Raw genomic sequence first — 23,761 nt, 5'->3', positions numbered from 1 at the left:
CATGATTCTACCAAGAAATGTGTGTTCATTCAAACCGCTGGTTTTTGATAGTTTGGGCCCTATTGAATAATGAATGTTTTGAATTTTCTCCAAAAGTAAAGCAGTTGCAAACTCATCCTTTTAGAAACTTGTTTGGGATGTAGAGAGGAGTAAAAAAACATCAAAAATTTCAATCCTGCATGATTCTACCAAGAAATGTGATTCTTCATTCAAAACCTGATTTTTGCTATTGGGCTCTATTGAATAATGAATGTTTTGAATTTTCTCCAAAAGTAAAGTAGTTGCAAACTCATGCTTTTAGAGACTTGTTTGGGCTCATGAGAGGAGTAGAAAAACATCAAAAATTTCAGTCCTGCATGATTCTACCAAGAAATGTGTTTTCATTGAAACCGCTGGTTTTTGATAGTTTGGGCCCTATTGAATAATGAATGTTTTGAATTTTCTCCAAAAGTAAAGTAGTTGCAAACTCATCCTTTTAGAAACTTGTTTGGGCTGTTGAGAGGAGTAAAAAACCATCAAAAATTTCAATCCTGCATGCTTCTACCAAGAATTGTGATTCTTCATTCAAAACCTGATTTTTGCTATTGGGCTCTATTGAATAATGAATGTTTTGAATTTTCTCCAAAAGTAAAGTAGTTGCAAACTCATGCTTTTAGAGACTTGTTTGGGCTCATGAGAGGAGTAGAAAAACATCAAAAATTTCAGTCCTCATGATTCTACCAAGAAATGTGTGTTCATTCAAACCGCTGGTTTTTGATAGTTTGGGCCCTATTGAATAATGAATGTTTTGAATTTTCTCCAAAAGTAAAGTAGTTGCAAACTCATCCTTTTAGAAACTTGTTTGGGCTGTTGAGAGGAGTAAAAAACCATCAAAAATTTCAATCCTGCATGATTCTACCAAGAAATGTGATTCTTCATTCAAAACCTGATTTTTGCTATTGGGCTCTATTGAATAATGAATGTTTTGAATTTTCTCCAAAAGTAAAGTAGTTGCAAACTCATGCTTTTAGAGACTTGTTTGGGCTCATGAGAGGAGTAGAAAAACATCAAAAATTTCAGTCCTGCATGATTCTACCAAGAAATGTGTGTTCATTGAAACCGCTGGTTTTTGATAGTTTGGGCCCTATTGAATAATGAATGTTTTGAATTTTCTCCAAAAGTAAAGTAGTTGCAAACTCATCCTTTTAGAAACTTGTTTGGGCTGTTGAGAGGAGTAAAAAACCATCAAAAATTTCAATCCTGCATGATTTTACCAAGAAATGTGATTCTTCATTCAAAACCTGATTTTTGCTATTGGGCTCTATTGAATAGTGAATGTTTTGAATGTTCTCCAAAAGTAAACTAGTTGCAAACTCATGCTTTTAGAAACTTGTTTGGGCTCATGAGAGGAGTAGAAAAACATCAAAAATTTCAGTCCTGCATGATTCTACCAAGAAATGTGTGTTCATTGAAACCGCTGGTTTTTGATAGTTTGGGCCCTATTGAATAATGAATGTTTTGAATTTTCTCCAAAAGTAAAGTAGTTGCAAACTCATCCTTTTAGAAACTTGTTTGGGCTGTTGAGAGGAGTAAAAAACCATCAAAAATTTCAATCCTGCATGATTTTACCAAGAAATGTGATTCTTCATTCAAAACCTGATTTTTGCTATTGGGCTCTATTGAATAATGAATGTTTTGAATTTTCTCCAAAAGTAAAGTGGTTGCAAACTCATGCTTTTAGAGACTTGTTTGGGCTCATGAGAGGAGTAGAAAAACATCAAAAATTTCAGTCCTGCATGATTCTACCAAGAAATGTGTGTTCATTGAAACCGCTGGTTTTTGATAGTTTGGGCCCTATTGAATAATGAATGTTTTGAATTTTCTCCAAAAGTAAAGTAGTTGCAAACTCATCCTTTTAGAAACTTGTTTGGGCTGTTGAGAGGAGTAAAAAACCATCAAAAATTTCAATCCTGCATGATTCTACCAAGAAATGTGATTCTTCATTCAAAACGCTGGTTTTTGCTATTGGGCTCTATTGAATAATGAATGTTTTGAATTTTCTCCAAAAGTAAAGTAGTTGCAAACTCATGCTTTTAGAGACTTGTTTGGGCTCATGAGAGGAGTAGAAAAACATCAAAAATTTCAGTCCTGCATGATTCTACCAAGAAATGTGTGTTCATTGAAACCGCTGGTTTTTGATAGTTTGGGCCCTATTGAATAATGAATGTTTTGAATTTTCTCCAAAAGTAAAGTAGTTGCAAACTCATCCTTTTAGAAACTTGTTTGGGCTGTTGAGAGGAGTAAAAAACCATCAAAAATTTCAATCCTGCATGATTCTACCAAGAAATGTGATTCTTCATTCAAAACCTGATTTTTGCTATTGGGCTCTATTGAATAATGAATGTTTTGAATTTTCTCCAAAAGTAAAGTAGTTGCAAACTCATGCTTTTAGAGACTTGTTTGGGCTCATGAGAGGAGTAGAAAAACATCAAAAATTTCAGTCCTGCATGATTCTACCAAGAAATGTGTGTTCATTGAAACCGCTGGTTTTTGATAGTTTGGGCCCTATTGAATAATGAATGTTTTGAATTTTCTCCAAAAGTAAAGTAGTTGCAAACTCATCCTTTTAGAAACTTGTTTGGGCTGTTGAGAGGAGTAAAAAACCATCAAAAATTTCAATCCTGCATGATTTTACCAAGAAATGTGATTCTTCATTCAAAACCTGATTTTTGCTATTGGGCTCTATTGAATAGTGAATGTTTTGAATGTTCTCCAAAAGTAAACTAGTTGCAAACTCATGCTTTTAGAAACTTGTTTGGGCTCATGAGAGGAGTAGAAAAACATCAAAAATTTCAGTCCTGCATGATTCTACCAAGAAATGTGTGTTCATTGAAACCGCTGGTTTTTGATAGTTTGGGCCCTATTGAATAATGAATGTTTTGAATTTTCTCCAAAAGTAAAGTAGTTGCAAACTCATCCTTTTAGAAACTTGTTTGGGCTGTTGAGAGGAGTAAAAAACCATCAAAAATTTCAATCCTGCATGATTTTACCAAGAAATGTGATTCTTCATTCAAAACCTGATTTTTGCTATTGGGCTCTATTGAATAATGAATGTTTTGAATTTTCTCCAAAAGTAAAGTAGTTGCAAACTCATGCTTTTAGAGACTTGTTTGGGCTCATGAGAGGAGTAGAAAAACATCAAAAATTTCAGTCCTGCATGATTCTACCAAGAAATGTGTGTTCATTGAAACCGCTGGTTTTTGATAGTTTGGGCCCTATTGAATAATGAATGCTTTGAATTTTCTCCAAAAGTAAAGTAGTTGCAAACTCATCCTTTTAGAAACTTGTTTGGGCTGTTGAGAGGAGTAAAAAACCATCAAAAATTTCAATCCTGCATGATTCTACCAAGAAATGTGATTCTTCATTCAAAACCTGATTTTTGCTATTGGGCTCTATTGAATAATGAATGTTTTGAATTTTCTCCAAAAGTAAAGTAGTTGCAAACTCATCCTTTTAGAAACTTGTTTGGGCTGTTGAGAGGAGTAAAAAACCATCAAAAATTTCAATCCTGCATGATTCTACCAAGAAATGTGATTCTTCATTCAAAACCTGATTTTTGCTATTGGGCTCTATTGAATAATGAATGTTTTGAATTTTCTCCAAAAGTAAAGTAGTTGCAAACTCATCCTTTTAGAAACTTGTTTGGGCTGTTGAGAGGAGTAAAAAACCATCAAAAATTTCAATCCTGCATGATTCTACCAAGAAATGTGATTCTTCATTCAAAACGCTGGTTTTTGCTATTGGGCTCTATTGAATAATGAATGTTTTGAATTTTCTCCAAAAGTAAAGTAGTTGCAAACTCATGCTTTTAGAGACTTGTTTGGGCTCATGAGAGGAGTAGAAAAACATCAAAAATTTCAGTCCTGCATGATTCTACCAAGAAATGTGTGTTCATTGAAACCGCTGGTTTTTGATAGTTTGGGCCCTATTGAATAATGAATGTTTTGAATTTTCTCCAAAAGTAAAGTAGTTGCAAACTCATCCTTTTAGAAACTTGTTTGGGCTGTTGAGAGGAGTAAAAAACCATCAAAAATTTCAATCCTGCATGATTCTACCAAGAAATGTGATTCTTCATTCAAAACCTGATTTTTGCTATTGGGCTCTATTGAATAATGAATGTTTTGAATTTTCTCCAAAAGTAAAGTAGTTGCAAACTCATGCTTTTAGAGACTTGTTTGGGCTCATGAGAGGAGTAGAAAAACATCAAAAATTTCAGTCCTGCATGATTCTACCAAGAAATGTGTGTTCATTGAAACCGCTGGTTTTTGATAGTTTGGGCCCTATTGAAGAATGAATGCTTTGAATTTTCTCCAAAAGTAAAGTAGTTGCAAACTCATCCTTTTAGAAACTTGTTTGGGCTGTTGAGAGGAGTAAAAAACCATCAAAAATTTCAATCCTGCATGATTCTACCAAGAAATGTGATTCTTCATTCAAAACCTGATTTTTGCTATTGGGCTCTATTGAATAATGAATGTTTTGAATTTTCTCCAAAAGTAAAGTAGTTGCAAACTCATCCTTTTAGAAACTTGTTTGGGCTGTTGAGAGGAGTAAAAAACCATCAAAAATTTCAATCCTGCATGATTCTACCAAGAAATGTGATTCTTCATTCAAAACCTGATTTTTGCTATTGGGCTCTATTGAATAATGAATGTTTTGAATTTTCTCCAAAAGTAAAGTAGTTGCAAACTCATGCTTTTAGAAACTTGTTTGGGCTCATGAGAGGAGTAGAAAAACATCAAAAATTTCAGTCCTGCATGATTCTTCCAAGAAATGTGTGTTCATTGAAACCGCTGGTTTTTGATAGTTTGGGCCCTATTGAATAATGAATGTTTTGAATTTTCTCCAAAAGTAAAGTAGTTGCAAACTCATCCTTTTAGAAACTTGTTTGGGCTGTTGAGAGGGGTAAAAAACCATCAAAAATTTCAATCCTGCATGATTCTACCAAGAAATGTGATTCTTCATTCAAAACCTGATTTTTGCTATTGGGCTCTATTGAATAATGAATGTTTTGAATTTTCTCCAAAAGTAAAGTAGTTGCAAACTCATGCTTTTAGAAACTTGTTTGGGCTGTTGAGAGGAGTAAAAAACCATCAAAAATTTCAATCCTGCATGATTCTACCAAGAAATGTGATTCTTCATTCAAAACCTGATTTTTGCTATTGGGCTCTATTGAATAATGAATGTTTTGAATTTTCTCCAAAAGTAAAGTAGTTGCAAACTCATCCTTTTAGAAACTTGTTTGGGCTGTTGAGAGGAGTAAAAAACCATCAAAAATTTCAATCCTGCATGATTCTACCAAGAAATGTGATTCTTCATTCAAAACGCTGGTTTTTGCTATTGGGCTCTATTGAATAATGAATGTTTTGAATTTTCTCCAAAAGTAAAGTAGTTGCAAACTCATGCTTTTAGAGACTTGTTTGGGCTCATGAGAGGAGTAGAAAAACATCAAAAATTTCAGTCCTGCATGATTCTACCAAGAAATGTGTGTTCATTGAAACCGCTGGTTTTTGATAGTTTGGGCCCTATTGAATAATGAATGTTTTGAATTTTCTCCAAAAGTAAAGTAGTTGCAAACTCATCCTTTTAGAAACTTGTTTGGGCTGTTGAGAGGAGTAAAAAACCATCAAAAATTTCAATCCTGCATGATTCTACCAAGAAATGTGATTCTTCATTCAAAACCTGATTTTTGCTATTGGGCTCTATTGAATAATGAATGTTTTGAATTTTCTCCAAAAGTAAAGTAGTTGCAAACTCATGCTTTTAGAGACTTGTTTGGGCTCATGAGAGGAGTAGAAAAACATCAAAAATTTCAGTCCTGCATGATTCTACCAAGAAATGTGTGTTCATTGAAACCGCTGGTTTTTGATAGTTTGGGCCCTATTGAAGAATGAATGCTTTGAATTTTCTCCAAAAGTAAAGTAGTTGCAAACTCATCCTTTTAGAAACTTGTTTGGGCTGTTGAGAGGAGTAAAAAACCATCAAAAATTTCAATCCTGCATGATTCTACCAAGAAATGTGATTCTTCATTCAAAACCTGATTTTTGCTATTGGGCTCTATTGAATAATGAATGTTTTGAATTTTCTCCAAAAGTAAAGTAGTTGCAAACTCATCCTTTTAGAAACTTGTTTGGGCTGTTGAGAGGAGTAAAAAACCATCAAAAATTTCAATCCTGCATGATTCTACCAAGAAATGTGATTCTTCATTCAAAACCTGATTTTTGCTATTGGGCTCTATTGAATAATGAATGTTTTGAATTTTCTCCAAAAGTAAAGTAGTTGCAAACTCATGCTTTTAGAAACTTGTTTGGGCTCATGAGAGGAGTAGAAAAACATCAAAAATTTCAGTCCTGCATGATTCTTCCAAGAAATGTGTGTTCATTGAAACCGCTGGTTTTTGATAGTTTGGGCCCTATTGAATAATGAATGTTTTGAATTTTCTCCAAAAGTAAAGTAGTTGCAAACTCATCCTTTTAGAAACTTGTTTGGGCTGTTGAGAGGGGTAAAAAACCATCAAAAATTTCAATCCTGCATGATTCTGCCAAGAAATGTGATTCTTCATTCAAAACCTGATTTTTGCTATTGGGCTCTATTGAATAATGAATGTTTTGAATTTTCTCCAAAAGTAAAGTAGTTGCAAACTCATGCTTTTAGAGACTTGTTTGGGCTCATGAGAGGAGTAGAAAAACATCAAAAATTTCAGTCCTGCATGATTCTACCAAGAAATGTGTGTTCATTGAAACCGCTGGTTTTTGATAGTTTGGGCCCTATTGAATAATGAATGTTTTGAATTTTCTCCAAAAGTAAAGTAGTTGCAAACTCATCCTTTTAGAAACTTGTTTGGGCTGTTGAGAGGAGTAAAAAACCATCAAAAATTTCAATCCTGCATGATTCTACCAAGAAATGTGATTCTTCATTCAAAACCTGATTTTTGCTATTGGGCTCTATTGAATAATGAATGTTTTGAATTTTCTCCAAAAGTAAAGTAGTTGCAAACTCATGCTTTTAGAGACTTGTTTGGGCTCATGAGAGGAGTAGAAAAACATCAAAAATTTCAGTCCTGCATGATTCTACCAAGAAATGTGTGTTCATTGAAACCGCTGGTTTTTGATAGTTTGGGCCCTATTGAAGAATGAATGCTTTGAATTTTCTCCAAAAGTAAAGTAGTTGCAAACTCATCCTTTTAGAAACTTGTTTGGGCTGTTGAGAGGAGTAAAAAACCATCAAAAATTTCAATCCTGCATGATTCTACCAAGAAATGTGATTCTTCATTCAAAACCTGATTTTTGCTATTGGGCTCTATTGAATAATGAATGTTTTGAATTTTCTCCAAAAGTAAAGTAGTTGCAAACTCATCCTTTTAGAAACTTGTTTGGGCTGTTGAGAGGAGTAAAAAACCATCAAAAATTTCAATCCTGCATGATTCTACCAAGAAATGTGATTCTTCATTCAAAACCTGATTTTTGCTATTGGGCTCTATTGAATAATGAATGTTTTGAATTTTCTCCAAAAGTAAAGTAGTTGCAAACTCATGCTTTTAGAAACTTGTTTGGGCTCATGAGAGGAGTAGAAAAACATCAAAAATTTCAGTCCTGCATGATTCTTCCAAGAAATGTGTGTTCATTGAAACCGCTGGTTTTTGATAGTTTGGGCCCTATTGAATAATGAATGTTTTGAATTTTCTCCAAAAGTAAAGTAGTTGCAAACTCATCCTTTTAGAAACTTGTTTGGGCTGTTGAGAGGGGTAAAAAACCATGAAAAATTTCAATCCTGCATGATTCTGCCAAGAAATGTGATTCTTCATTCAAAACCTGATTTTTGCTATTGGGCTCTATTGAATAATGAATGTTTTGAATTTTCTCCAAAAGTAAAGTAGTTGCAAACTCATGCTTTTAGAGACTTGTTTGGGCTCATGAGAGGAGTAGAAAAACATCAAAAATTTCAGTCCTGCATGATTCTACCAAGAAATGTGTGTTCATTGAAACCGCTGGTTTTTGATAGTTTGGGCCCTATTGAATAATGAATGTTTTGAATTTTCTCCAAAAGTAAAGTAGTTGCAAACTCATCCTTTTAGAAACTTGTTTGGGCTGTTGAGAGGAGTAAAAAACCATCAAAAATTTCAATCCTGCATGATTCTACCAAGAAATGTGATTCTTCATTCAAAACCTGATTTTTGCTATTGGGCTCTATTGAATAATGAATGTTTTGAATTTTCTCCAAAAGTAAAGTAGTTGCAAACTCATGCTTTTAGAAACTTGTTTGGGCTCATGAGAGGAGTAGAAAAACATCAAAAATTTGAGTCCTGCATGATTCTACCAAGAAATGTGTGTTCATTCAAACCGCTGGTTTTTGATAGTTTGGGCCCTATTGAATAATGAATGTTTCGAATTTTCTCCAAAAGTAAAGCAGTTGCAAACTCATCCTTTTAGAAACTTGTTTGGGCTGTAGAGAGGAGTAAAAAAACATCAAAAATTTCAATCCTGCATGATTCTACCAAGAAATGTGATTCTTCATTCAAAACCTGATTTTTGCTATTGGGCTCTATTGAATAATGAATGTTTTGAATTTTCTCCAAAAGTAAAGTAGTTGCAAACTCATGCTTTTAGAGACTTGTTTGGGCTCATGAGAGGAGTAGAAAAACATCAAAAATTTCAGTCCTGCATGATTCTACCAAGAAATGTGTTTTCATTGAAACCGCTGGTTTTTGATAGTTTGGGCCCTATTGAATAATGAATGTTTTGAATTTTCTCCAAAAGTAAAGTAGTTGCAAACTCATCCTTTTAGAAACTTGTTTGGGCTGTTGAGAGGAGTAAAAAACCATCAAAAATTTCAATCCTGCATGCTTCTACCAAGAATTGTGATTCTTCATTCAAAACCTGATTTTTGCTATTGGGCTCTATTGAATAATGAATGTTTTGAATTTTCTCCAAAAGTAAAGTAGTTGCAAACTCATGCTTTTAGAGACTTGTTTGGGCTCATGAGAGGAGTAGAAAAACATCAAAAATTTCAGTCCTGCATGATTCTACCAAGAAATGTGTGTTCATTGAAACCGCTGGTTTTTGATAGTTTGGGCCCTATTGAATAATGAATGTTTTGAATTTTCTCCAAAAGTAAAGTAGTTGCAAACTCATCCTTTTAGAAACTTGTTTGGGCTGTTGAGAGGAGTAAAAAACCATCAAAAATTTCAATCCTGCATGATTTTACCAAGAAATGTGATTCTTCATTCAAAACCTGATTTTTGCTATTGGGCTCTATTGAATAGTGAATGTTTTGAATGTTCTCCAAAAGTAAACTAGTTGCAAACTCATGCTTTTAGAAACTTGTTTGGGCTCATGAGAGGAGTAGAAAAACATCAAAAATTTCAGTCCTGCATGATTCTACCAAGAAATGTGTGTTCATTGAAACCGCTGGTTTTTGATAGTTTGGGCCCTATTGAATAATGAATGTTTTGAATTTTCTCCAAAAGTAAAGTAGTTGCAAACTCATCCTTTTAGAAACTTGTTTGGGCTGTTGAGAGGAGTAAAAAACCATCAAAAATTTCAATCCTGCATGATTTTACCAAGAAATGTGATTCTTCATTCAAAACCTGATTTTTGCTATTGGGCTCTATTGAATAATGAATGTTTTGAATTTTCTCCAAAAGTAAAGTAGTTGCAAACTCATGCTTTTAGAGACTTGTTTGGGCTCATGAGAGGAGTAGAAAAACATCAAAAATTTCAGTCCTGCATGATTCTACCAAGAAATGTGTGTTCATTGAAACCGCTGGTTTTTGATAGTTTGGGCCCTATTGAATAATGAATGTTTTGAATTTTCTCCAAAAGTAAAGTAGTTGCAAACTCATCCTTTTAGAAACTTGTTTGGGCTGTTGAGAGGAGTAAAAAACCATCAAAAATTTCAATCCTGCATGATTCTACCAAGAAATGTGATTCTTCATTCAAAACGCTGGTTTTTGCTATTGGGCTCTATTGAATAATGAATGTTTTGAATTTTCTCCAAAAGTAAAGTAGTTGCAAACTCATCCTTTTAGGGACTTGTTTGGGCTCATGAGAGGAGAAGAAAAACATCAAAAATTTCAGTCCTGCACGATTCTACCAAGAAATGTGTGTTCATTCAAACCCCTGGTTTTTGATATTTTGGGCCCTATTGAATGATGAATGTTTTGAATTTTCTCCAAAAGTAAAGTAGTTGCAAACTCATCCTTTTAGAAACTTGTTTGGGCTGTTGAGAGGAGTAAAAAACCATCAAAAATTTCAATCCTGCATGATTTTACCAAGAAATGTGATTCTTCATTCAAATCCTGATTTTTGCTATTGGGCTCTATTGAATAATGAATGTTTTGAATTTTCTCCAAAAGTAAAGTAGTTGCAAACTCATGCTTTTAGAGACTTGTTTGGGCTCATGAGAGGAGTAGAAAAACATCAAAAATTTCAGTCCTGCATGATTCTACCAAGAAATGTGTGTTCATTGAAACCGCTGGTTTTTGATAGTTTGGGCCCTATTGAATAATGAATGTTTTGAATTTTCTCCAAAAGTAAAGTAGTTGCAAACTCATCCTTTTAGAGACTTGTTTGGGCTGTTGAGAGGAGTAAAAAACCATCAAAAATTTCAATCCTGCATGATTCTACCAAGAAATGTGATTCTTCATTCAAAACCTGATTTTTGCTATTGGGCTCTATTGAATAATGAATGTTTTGAATTTTCTCCAAAAGTAAAGTAGTTGCAAACTCATGCTTTTAGAGACTTGTTTGGGCTCATGAGAGGAGTAGAAAAACATCAAAAATTTCAGTCCTGCATGATTCTACCAAGAAATGTGTGTTCATTGAAACTGCTGGTTTTTGATAGTTTGGGCCTTATTGAATAATGAATGTTTTGAATTTTCTCCAAAAGTAAAGTAGTTGCAAACTCATCCTTTTAGAAACTTGTTTGGGCTGTTGAGAGGAGTAAAAAACCATCAAAAATTTCAATCCTGCATGATTCTACCAAGAAATGTGATTCTTCATTCAAAACCTGATTTTTGCTATTGGGCTCTATTGAATAATGAATGTTTTGAATTTTCTCCAAAAGTAAAGTAGTTGCAAACTCATGCTTTTAGAGACTTGTTTGGGCTCATGAGTGGAGTAGAAAAACATCAAAAATTTCAGTCCTGCATGATTCTACCAAGAAATGTGTGTTCATTGAAACCGCTGGTTTTTGATAGTTTGGGCCCTATTGAATAATGAATGTTTTGAATTTTCTCCAAAAGTAAAGTAGTTGCAAACTCATCCTTTTAGAAACTTGTTTGGGCTGTTGAGAGGAGTAAAAAACCATCAAAAATTTCAATCCTGCATGATTCTACCAAGAAATGTGATTCTTCATTCAAAACCTGATTTTTGCTATTGGGCTCTATTGAATAATGAATGTTTTGAATTTTCTCCAAAACTAAAGTAGTTGCAAACTCATGCTTTTAGAGACTTGTTTGGGCTCATGAGAGGAGTAGAAAAACATCAAAAATTTCAGTCCTGCATGATTCTTCCAAGAAATGTGTGTTCATTGAAACCGCTGGTTTTTGATAGTTTGGGCCCTATTGAATAATGAATGTTTTGAATTTTCTCCAAAAGTTAAGTAGTTGCAAACTCATCCTTTTAGAAACTTGTTTGGGCTGTTGAGAGGAGTAAAAAACCATCAAAAATTTCAATCCTGCATGATTCTACCAAGAAATGTGATTCTTCATTCAAAACCTGATTTTTGCTATTGGGCTCTATTGAATAATGAATGTTTTGAATTTTCTCCAAAAGTAAAGTAGTTGCAAACTCATGCTTTTAGAGACTTGTTTGGGCTCATGAGAGGAGTAGAAAAACATCAAAAATTTCAGTCCTGCATGATTCTACCAAGAAATGTGTGTTCATTGAAACCGCTGGTTTTTGATAGTTTGGGCCCTATTGAATAATGAATGTTTTGAATTTTCTCCAAAAGTAAAGTAGTTGCAAACTCATCCTTTTAGAAACTTGTTTGGGCTGTTGAGAGGAGTAAAAAACCATCAAAAATTTCAATCCTGCATGATTCTACCAAGAAATGTGATTCTTCATTCAAAACCTGATTTTTGCTATTGGGCTCTATTGAATAATGAATGTTTTGAATTTTCTCCAAAAGTAAAGTAGTTGCAAACTCATGCTTTTAGAAACTTGTTTGGGCTCATGAGAGGAGTAGAAAAACATCAAAAATTTGAGTCCTGCATGATTCTACCAAGAAATGTGTGTTCATTCAAACCGCTGGTTTTTGATAGTTTGGGCCCTATTGAATAATGAATGTTTTGAATTTTATCCAAAAGTAAAGCAGTTGCAAACTCATCCTTTTAGAAACTTGTTTGGGCTGTTGAGAGGAGTAAAAAACCATCAAAAATTTCAATCCTGCATGATTCTACCAAGAAATGTGATTCTTCATTCAAAACGCTGGTTTTTGCTATTGAGCTCTATTGAATAATAAATGTTTTGAATTTTCTCCAAAAGTAAAGTCGTTGCAAACTCATCCTTTTAGAGACTTGTTTGGGCTCATGAGAGGAGTAGAAAAACATCAAAAATTTCAGTCCTGCACGATTCTACCAAGAAATGTGTGTTCATTCAAACCGCTGTTTTTTGATATTTTGGGCCCTATTGAATAATGAATGTTTTGAATTTTCTCCAAAAGTAAAGTAGTTGCAAACTCATCCTTTTAGAAACTTGTTTGGGCTGTTGAGAGGAGTAAAAAAACATCAAAAATTTCAATCCTGCATGCTTCTACCAAGAAATGTGATTCTTCATTCAAAACCTGATTTTTGCTATTGGGCTCTATTGAATAATGAATGTTTTGAATTTTCTCCAAAAGTAAAGTAGTTGCAAACTCATGCTTTTAGAAACTTGTTTGGGCTCATGAGAGGAGTGGAAAAACATCAAAAATTTCAGTCCTGCATGATTCTACCAAGAAATGTGTGTTCATTGAAACCGCTGGTTTTTGATAGTTTGGGCCCTATTGAATAATGAATGTTTTGAATTTTCTCCAAAAGTAAAGTAGTTGCAAACTCATCCTTTTAGAAACTTGTTTGGGCTGTTGAGAGGAGTAAAAAACCATCAAAAATTTCAATCCTGCATGATTTTACCAAGAAATGTGATTCTTCATTCAAAACCTGATTTTTGCTATTGGGCTCTATTGAATAGTGAATGTTTTGAATTTTCTCCAAAAGTAAAGTAGTTGCAAACTCATGCTTTTAGATACTTGTTTGGGCTCATGAGAGGAGTAGAAAAACATCAAAAATTTCAGTCCTGCATGACTCTACCAAGAAATGTGTGTTCATTCAAACCGCTGGTTTTTGATAGTTTGGGCCCTATTGAATAATGAATGTTTTGAATTTTCTCCAAAAGTAAAGTAGTTGCAAACTCATCCTTTTAGAAACTTGTTTGGGCTGTTGAGAGGAGTAAAAAACCATCAAAAATTTCAATCCTGCATGATTCTACCAAGAAATGTGATTCTTCATTCAAAACCTGATTTTTGCTATTGGGCTCTATTGAATAATGAATGTTTTGAATTTTCTCCAAAAGTAAAGTAGTTGCAAACTCATGCTTTTAGAGACTTGTTTGGGCTCATGAGAGGAGTAGAAAAACATCAAAAATGTCAGTCCTGCATGATTCTACCAAGAAATGTGTGTTCATTGAAACCGCTGGTTTTTGATAGTTTGGGCCCTATTGAATAATGAATGTTTTGAATTTTCTCTAAAAGTAAAGTAGTTGCAAACTCATCCTTTTAGAAAATTGTTTGGGCTGTTGAGAGGAGTAAAAAACCATCAAAAATTTCAATCCTGCATGATTCTACCAAGAAATGTGATTCTTCATTCAAAACCTGATTTTTGCTATTGGGCTCTATTGAATAATGAATGTTTTGAATTTTCTCCAAAAGTAAAGTAGTTGCAAACTCATGCTTTTAGAGACTTGTTTGGGCTCATGAGAGGAGTAGAAAAACATCAAAAATTTCAGTCCTGCATGATTCTACCAAGAAATGTGTGTTCATTGAAACCGCTGGTTTTTGATAGTTTGGGCCCTATTGAATAATGAATGTTTTGAATTTTCTCCAAAAGTAAAGTAGTTGCAAACTCATCCTTTTAGAAACTTGTTTGGGCTGTTGAGAGGAGTAAAAAACCATCAAAAATTTCAATCCTGCATGATTTTACCAAGAAATGTGATTCTTCCTTCAAAACCTGATTTTTGCTATTGGGCTCTATTGAATAGTGAATGTTTTGAATTTTCTCCAAAAGTAAAGTAGTTGCAAACTCATGCTTTTAGAAACTTGTTTGGGCTCATGAGAGGAGTAGAAAAACATCAAAAATTTCAGTCCTGCATGATTCTACCAAGAAATGTGATTCTTCATTCAAAACCTGATTTTTGCTATTGGGCTCTATTGAATAATGAATGTTTTGAATTTTCTCCAAAAGTAGTTGCAAACTCATGCTTTTAGAGACTTGTTTGGGCTCATGAGAGGAGTAGAAAAACATCAAAAATTTCAGTCCTGCATGATTCTACCAAGAAATGTGTGTTCATTGAAACCGCTGGTTTTTGATAGTTTGGGCCCTATTGAATAATGAATGTTTTGAATTTTCTCCAAAAGTAAAGTAGTTGCAAACTCATCCTTTTAGAAACTTGTTTGGGCTGTTGAGAGGAGTAAAAAACCATCAAAAATTTCAATCCTGCATGATTTTACCAAGAAATGTGATTCTTCATTCAAAACCTGATTTTTGCTATTGGGCTCTATTGAATAATGAATGTTTTGAATTTTCTCCAAAAGTAAAGTAGTTGCAAACTCATGCTTTTAGAGTCTTGTTTGGGCTCATGAGAGGAGTAGAAAAACATCAAAAATTTCAGTCCTGCATGATTCTACCAAGAAATGTGTGTTCATTGAAACCGCTGGTTTTTGATAGTTTGGGCCCTATTGAATAATGAATGTTTTGAATTTTCTCCAAAAGTAAAGTAGTTGCAAACTCATCCTTTTAGAAACTTGTTTGGGCTGTTGAGAGGAGTAAAAAACCATCAAAAAGTTCAATGCAGCATGATTCTACCAAGAAATGTGATTCTTCATTCAAAACCTGATTTTTGCTATTGGGCTCTAGTGAAAAGTGAATGTTTTGAATTTTCTCCAAAAGTAAAGTAGTTGCAAACTCATGCTTTTAGAGACTTGTTTGGGCTCATGAGACGAGTAGAAAAACATCAAAAATTTCAGTCCTGCATGATTCTACCAAGAAATGTGTGTTCATTCAAACCGCTGGTTTTTGATAGTTTGGGCCCTATTGAATAATGAATGTTTTGAATTTTCTCCAAAAGTAAAGTAGTTGCAAACTCATCCTTTTAGAAACTTGTTTGGGCTGTTGAGAGGAGTAAAAAACCATCAAAAATTTCAATCCTGCATGATTTTACCAAGAAATGTGATTCTTCATTCAAAACCTGATTTTTGCTATTGGGCTCTATTGAATAATGAATGTTTTGAATTTTCTCCAAAAGTAAAGTAGTTGCAAACTCATCCTTTTAGAGACTTGTTTGGGCTCATGAGAGGAGTAGAAAAACATCAAAAATTTCAGTCCTGCATGATTCTACCAAGAAATGTGTGTTCATTCAAACCGCTGGTCTTTGATAGTTTGGGCCCTATTGAATAATGAATGTTTTGAATTTTCTCCAAAAGTAAAGCAGTTGCAAACTCATCCTTTTAGAAACTTGTTTGGGCTGTAGAGAGGAGTAAAAAACCATCAAAAATTTCAATCCTGCATGATTCTACCAAGAAATGTGATTCTTCATTCAAAACCTGATTTTTGCTATTGGGCTCTATTGAATAATGAATGTTTTGAATTTTCTCCAAAAGTAAAGTAGTTGCAAACTCATGCTTTTAGAGACTTGTTTGGGCTCTTGAGAGGAGTAGAAAAACATCAAAAACTTCAGTCCTGCATGATTCTACCAAGAAATGTGTGTTCATTGAAATCGCTGGTTTTTGATAGTTTGGGCCCTATTGAATAATGAATGTTTTGAATTTTCTCCAAAAGTAAAGTAGTTGCAAACTCATCCTTTTAGAAACTTGTTTGGGCTGTTGAGAGGAGTAAAAAACATCAAAAATTTCAATCCTGCATGCTTCTACCAAGAAATGTGATTCTTCATTCAAAACCTGATTTTTGCTATTGGGCTCTATTGAATAATGAATGTTTTGAATTTTCTCCAAAAGTAAAGTAGTTGCAAACTCATGCTTTTAGAGACTTGTTTGGGCTCATGAGAGGAGTAGAAAAACATCAAAAATTTCAGTCCTGCATGATTCTACCAAGAAATGTGTGTTCATTCAAACCGCTGGTTTTTGATAGTTTGGGCCCTATTGAATAATGAATGTTTTGAATTTTCTCCAAAAGTAAAGTAGTTGCAAACTCATCCTTTTAGAAACTTGTTTGGGCTGTTGAGAGGAGTAAAAAACCATCAAAAATTTCAATCCTGCATGATTCTACCAAGAAATGTGATTCTTCATTCAAAACCTGATTTTTGCTATTGGGCTCTATTGAAAAGTGAATGTTTTGAATTTTCTCCAAAAGTAAAGTAGTTGCAAACTCATGCTTTTAGAGACTTGTTTGGGCTCATGAGACGAGTAGAAAAACATCAAAAATTTCAGTCCTGCATGATTCTACCAAGAAATGTGTGTTCATTCAAACCGCTGGTTTTTGATAGTTTGGGCCCTATTGAATAATGAATGTTTTGAATTTTCTCCAAAAGTAAAGTAGTTGCAAACTCATCCTTTTAGAAACTTGTTTGGGCTGTTGAGAGGAGTAAAAAACCATCAAAAATTTCAATCCTGCATGATTTTACCAAGAAATGTGATTCTTCATTCAAAACCTGATTTTTGCTATTGGGCTCTATTGAATAATGAATGTTTTGAATTTTCTCCAAAAGTAAAGTAGTTGCAAACTCATCCTTTTAGAGACTTGTTTGGGCTCATGAGAGGAGTAGAAAAACATCAAAAATTTCAGTCCTGCATGATTCTACCAAGAAATGTGTGTTCATTGAAACCGCTGGTTTTTGATAGTTTGGGCCCTATTGAATAATGAATGTTTTGAATTTTCTCCAAAAGTAAAGTAGTTGCAAACTCATCCTTTTAGAAACTTGTTTGGGCTGTTGAGAGGAGTAAAAAACCATCAAAAATTTCAATCCTGCATGATTCTACCAAGAAATGTGATTCTTCATTCAAAACCTGATTTTTGCTATTGGGCTCTATTGAATAATGAATGTTTTGAATTTTCTCCAAAAGTAAAGTAGTTGCAAACTCATGCTTTTAGAAACTTGTTTGGGCTCATGAGAGTAGAAAAACATCAAAAATTTGAGTCCTGCATGATTCTACCAAGAAATGTGTGTTCATTCAAACCGCTGGTCTTTGATAGTTTGGGCCCTATTGAATAATGAATGTTTTGAATTTTCTCCAAAAGTAAAGCAGTTGCAAACTCATCCTTTTAGCAACTTGTTTGGGCTGTAGAGAGGAGTAAAAAACCATCAAAAATTTCAATCCTGCATGATTCTACCAAGAAATGTGATTCTTCATTCAAAACCTGATTTTTGCTATTGGGCTCTATTGAATAATGAATGTTTTGAATTTTCTCCAAAAGTAAAGTAGTTGCAAACTCATGCTTTTAGAAACTTGTTTGGGCTCATGAGAGTAGAAAAACATCAAAAATTTGAGTCCTGCATGATTCTACCAAGAAATGTGTGTTCATTCAAACCGCTGGTCTTTGATAGTTTGGGCCCTATTGAATAATGAATGTTTTGAATTTTCTCCAAAAGTAAAGCAGTTGCAAACTCATCCTTTTAGAAACTTGTTTGGGCTGTAGAGAGGAGTAAAAAACCATCAAAAATTTCAATCCTGCATGATTCTACCAAGAAATGTGATTCTTCATTCAAAACCTGATTTTTGCTATTGGGCTCTATTGAATAATGAATGTTTTGAATTTTCTCCAAAAGTAAAGTAGTTGCAAACTCATGCTTTTAGAGACTTGTTTGGGCTCATGAGAGGAGTAGAAAAACATCAAAAACTTCAGTCCTGCATGATTCTACCAAGAAATGTGTGTTCATTGAAATCGCTGGTTTTTGATAGTTTGGGCCCTATTGAATAATGAATGTTTTGAATTTTCTCCAAAAGTAAAGTAGTTGCAAACTCATCCTTTTAGAAACTTGTTTGGGCTGTTGAGAGGAGTAAAAAACATCAAAAATTTCAATCCTGCATGCTTCTACCAAGAAATGTGATTCTTCATTCAAAACCTGATTTTTGCTATTGGGCTCTATTGAATAATGAATGTTTTGAATTTTCTCCAAAAGTAAAGTAGTTGCAAACTCATGCTTTTAGAGACTTGTTTGGGCTCATGAGAGGAGTAGAAAAACATCAAAAATTTCAGTCCTGCATGATTCTACCAAGAAATGTGTGTTCATTCAAACCGCTGGTTTTTGATAGTTTGGGCCCTATTGAATAATGAATGTTTTGAATTTTCTCCAAAAGTAAAGTAGTTGCAAACTCATCCTTTTAGAAACTTGTTTGGGCTGTTGAGAGGAGTAAAAAACCATCAAAAATTTCAATCCTGCATGATTCTACCAAGAAATGTGATTCTTCATTCAAAACCTGATTTTTGCTATTGGGCTCTATTGAATAATGAATGTTTTGAATTTTCTCCAAAAGTAAAGTAGTTGCAAACTCATGCTTTTAGAGACTTGTTTGGGCTCATGAGAGGAGTAGAAAAACATCAAAAATTTCAGTCCTGCATGATTCTACCAAGAAATGTGTGTTCATTGAAACCGCTGGTTTTTGATAGTTTGGGCCCTATTGAATAATGAATGTTTTGAATTTTCTCCAAAAGTAAAGTAGTTGCAAACTCATCCTTTTAGAAACTTGTTTGGGCTGTTGAGAGGAGTAAAAAACCATCAAAAATTTCAATCCTGCATGATTCTACCAAGAAATGTGATTCTTCATTCAAAACCTGATTTTTGCTATTGGGCTCTATTGAATAATGAATGTTTTGAATTTTCTCCAAAAGTAAAGTAGTTGCAAACTCATGCTTTTAGAGACTTGTTTGGGCTCATGAGAGGAGTAGAAAAACATCAAAAATGTCAGTCCTGCATGATTCTACCAAGAAATGTGTGTTCATTGAAACCGCTGGTTTTTGATAGTTTGGGCCCTATTGAATAATGAATGTTTTGAATTTTCTCTAAAAGTAAAGTAGTTGCAAACTCATCCTTTTAGAAAATTGTTTGGGCTGTTGAGAGGAGTAAAAAACCATCAAAAATTTTAATCCTGCATGATTCTACCAAGAAATGTGATTCTTCATTCAAAACCTGATTTTTGCTATTGGGCTCTATTGAATAATGAATGTTTTGAATTTTCTCCAAAAGTAAAGTAGTTGCAAACTCATGCTTTTAGAGACTTGTTTGGGCTCATGAGAGGAGTAGAAAAACATCAAAAATTTCAGTCCTGCATGATTCTACCAAGAAATGTGTGTTCATTGAAACCGCTGGTTTTTGATAGTTTGGGCCCTATTGAATAATGAATGTTTTGAATTTTCTCCAAAAGTAAAGTAGTTGCAAACTCATCCTTTTAGAAACTTGTTTGGGCTGTTGAGAGGAGTAAAAAACCATCAAAAATTTCAATCCTGCATGATTCTACCAAGAAATGTGATTCTTCATTCAAAACCTGATTTTTGCTATTGGGCTCTATTGAATAATGAATGTTTTGAATTTTCTCCAAAAGTAAAGTAGTTGCAAACTCATGCTTTTAGAGACTTGTTTGGGCTCATGAGAGGAGTAGAAAAACATCAAAAATTTCAGTCCTGCATGATTCTACCAAGAAATGTGTGTTCATTGAAACCGCTGGTTTTTGATAGTTTGGGCCCTATTGAATAATGAATGTTTTGAATTTTCTCCAAAAGTAAAGTAGTTGCAAACTCATCCTTTTAGAAACTTGTTTGGGCTGTTGAGAGGAGTAAAAAACCATCAAAAATTTCAATCCTGCATGATTCTACCAAGAAATGTGATTCTTCATTCAAAACCTGATTTTTGCTATTGGGCTCTATTGAATAATGAATGTTTTGAATTTTCTCCAAAAGTAAAGTAGTTGCAAACTCATGCTTTTAGAAACTTGTTTGGGCTCATGAGAGGAGTAGAAAAACATCAAAAATTTGAGTCCTGCATGATTCTACCAAGAAATGTGTGTTCATTCAAACCGCTGGTTTTTGATAGTTTGGGCCCTATTGAATAATGAATGTTTTGAATTTTATCCAAAAGTAAAGCAGTTGCAAACTCATCCTTTTAGAAACTTGTTTGGGCTGTTGAGAGGAGTAAAAAACCATCAAAAATTTCAATCCTGCATGATTCTACCAAGAAATGTGATTCTTCATTCAAAACCTGATTTTTGCTATTGGGCTCTATTGAATAATGAATGTTTTGAATTTTCTCCAAAAGTAAAGTAGTTGCAAACTCATGCTTTTAGAAACTTGTTTGGGCTCATGAGAGGAGTAGAAAAACATCAAAAATTTGAGTCCTGCATGATTCTACCAAGAAATGTGTGTTCATTCAAACCGCTGGTTTTTGATAGTTTGGGCCCTATTGAATAATGAATGTTTTGAATTTTATCCAAAAGTAAAGCAGTTGCAAACTCATCCTTTTAGAAACTTGTTTGGGCTGTTGAGAGGAGTAAAAAACCATCAAAAATTTCAATCCTGCATGATTCTACCAAGAAATGTGATTCTTCATTCAAAACGCTGGTTTTTGCTATTGAGCTCTATTGAATAATAAATGTTTTGAATTTTCTCCAAAAGTAAAGTCGTTGCAAACTCATCCTTTTAGAGACTTGTTTGGGCTCATGAGAGGAGTAGAAAAACATCAAAAATTTCAGTCCTGCACGATTCTACCAAGAAATGTGTGTTCATTCAAACCGCTGTTTTTTGATATTTTGGGCCCTATTGAATAATGAATGTTTTGAATTTTCTCCAAAAGTAAAGTAGTTGCAAACTCATCCTTTTAGAAACTTGTTTGGGCTGTTGAGAGGAGTAAAAAAACATCAAAAATTTCAATCCTGCATGCTTCTACCAAGAAATGTGATTCTTCATTCAAAACCTGATTTTTGCTATTGGGCTCTATTGAATAATGAATGTTTTGAATTTTCTCCAAAAGTAAAGTAGTTGCAAACTCATGCTTTTAGAAACTTGTTTGGGCTCATGAGAGGAGTGGAAAAACATCAAAAATTTCAGTCCTGCATGATTCTACCAAGAAATGTGTGTTCATTGAAACCGCTGGTTTTTGATAGTTTGGGCCCTATTGAATAATGAATGTTTTGAATTTTCTCCAAAAGTAAAGTAGTTGCAAACTCATCCTTTTAGAAACTTGTTTGGGCTGTTGAGAGGAGTAAAAAACCATCAAAAATTTCAATCCTGCATGATTTTACCAAGAAATGTGATTCTTCATTCAAAACCTGATTTTTGCTATTGGGCTCTATTGAATAGTGAATGTTTTGAATTTTCTCCAAAAGTAAAGTAGTTGCAAACTCATGCTTTTAGATACTTGTTTGGGCTCATGAGAGGAGTAGAAAAACATCAAAAATTTCAGTCCTGCATGACTCTACCAAGAAATGTGTGTTCATTGAAACCGCTGGTTTTTGATAGCTTGGGCCCTATTGAATAATGAATGTTTTGAATTTTCTCCAAAAGTAAAGTAGTTGCAAACTCATCCTTTTAGAAACTTGTTTGGGCTGTTGAGAGGAGTAAAAAACCATCAAAAATTTCAATCCTGCATGATTCTACCAAGAAATGTGATTCTTCATTCAAAACCTGATTTTTGCTATTGGGCTCTATTGAATAATGAATGTTTTGAATTTTCTCCAAAAGTAAAGTAGTTGCAAACTCATGCTTTTAGAGACTTGTTTGGGCTCATGAGAGGAGTAGAAAAACATCAAAAATGTCAGTCCTGCATGATTCTACCAAGAAATGTGTGTTCATTGAAACCGCTGGTTTTTGATAGTTTGGGCCCTATTGAATAATGAATGTTTTGAATTTTCTCTAAAAGTAAAGTAGTTGCAAACTCATCCTTTTAGAAAATTGTTTGGGCTGTTGAGAGGAGTAAAAAACCATCAAAAATTTCAATCCTGCATGATTCTACCAAGAAATGTGATTCTTCATTCAAAACCTGATTTTTGCTATTGGGCTCTATTGAATAATGAATGTTTTGAATTTTCTCCAAAAGTAAAGTAGTTGCAAACTCATGCTTTTAGAGACTTGTTTGGGCTCATGAGAGGAGTAGAAAAACATCAAAAATTTCAGTCCTGCATGATTCTACCAAGAAATGTGTGTTCATTGAAACCGCTGGTTTTTGATAGTTTGGGCCCTATTGAATAATGAATGTTTTGAATTTTCTCCAAAAGTAAAGTAGTTGCAAACTCATCCTTTTAGAAACTTGTTTGGGCTGTTGAGAGGAGTAAAAAACCATCAAAAATTTCAATCCTGCATGATTTTACCAAGAAATGTGATTCTTCCTTCAAAACCTGATTTTTGCTATTGGGCTCTATTGAATAGTGAATGTTTTGAATTTTCTCCAAAAGTAAAGTAGTTGCAAACTCATGCTTTTAGAAACTTGTTTGGGCTCATGAGAGGAGTAGAAAAACATCAAAAATTTCAGTCCTGCATGATTCTACCAAGAAATGTGATTCTTCATTCAAAACCTGATTTTTGCTATTGGGCTCTATTGAATAATGAATGTTTTGAATTTTCTCCAAAAGTAGTTGCAAACTCATGCTTTTAGAGACTTGTTTGGGCTCATGAGAGGAGTAGAAAAACATCAAAAATTTCAGTCCTGCATGATTCTACCAAGAAATGTGTGTTCATTGAAACCGCTGGTTTTTGATAGTTTGGGCCCTATTGAATAATGAATGTTTTGAATTTTCTCCAAAAGTAAAGTAGTTGCAAACTCATCCTTTTAGAAACTTGTTTGGGCTGTTGAGAGGAGTAAAAAACCATCAAAAATTTCAATCCTGCATGATTTTACCAAGAAATGTGATTCTTCATTCAAAACCTGATTTTTGCTATTGGGCTCTATTGAATAATGAATGTTTTGAATTTTCTCCAAAAGTAAAGTAGTTGCAAACTCATGCTTTTAGAGTCTTGTTTGGGCTCATGAGAGGAGTAGAAAAACATCAAAAATTTCAGTCCTGCATGATTCTACCAAGAAATGTGTGTTCATTCAAACCGCTGGTTTTTGATAGTTTGGGCCCTATTGAATAATGAATGTTTTGAATTTTCTCCAAAAGTAAAGTAGTTGCAAACTCATCCTTTTAGAAACTTGTTTGGGCTGTTGAGAGGAGTAAAAAACCATCAAAAATTTCAATCCTGCATGATTCTACCAAGAAATGTGATTCTTCATTCAAAACCTGATTTTTGCTATTGGGCTCTATTGAAAAGTGAATGTTTTGAATTTTCTCCAAAAGTAAAGTAGTTGCAAACTCATGCTTTTAGAGACTTGTTTGGGCTCATGAGACGAGTAGAAAAACATCAAAAATTTCAGTCCTGCATGATTCTACCAAGAAATGTGTGTTCATTCAAACCGCTGGTTTTTGATAGTTTGGGCCCTATTGAATAATGAATGTTTTGAATTTTCTCCAAAAGTAAAGTAGTTGCAAACTCATCCTTTTAGAAACTTGTTTGGGCTGTAGAGAGGAGTAAAAAACCATCAAAAATTTC

This window comes from Dendrobates tinctorius, unplaced genomic scaffold (genome assembly GCF_039654945.1).
Source record: "Dendrobates tinctorius isolate UK_male_01 unplaced genomic scaffold, ASM3965494v1 ptg000302l, whole genome shotgun sequence".
NCBI lineage: Eukaryota > Metazoa > Chordata > Amphibia > Anura > Dendrobatidae > Dendrobates > Dendrobates tinctorius.
The sequence above is the reverse complement of the archived record's forward strand: the minus strand, read 5'-3'. Positions refer to the sequence as shown.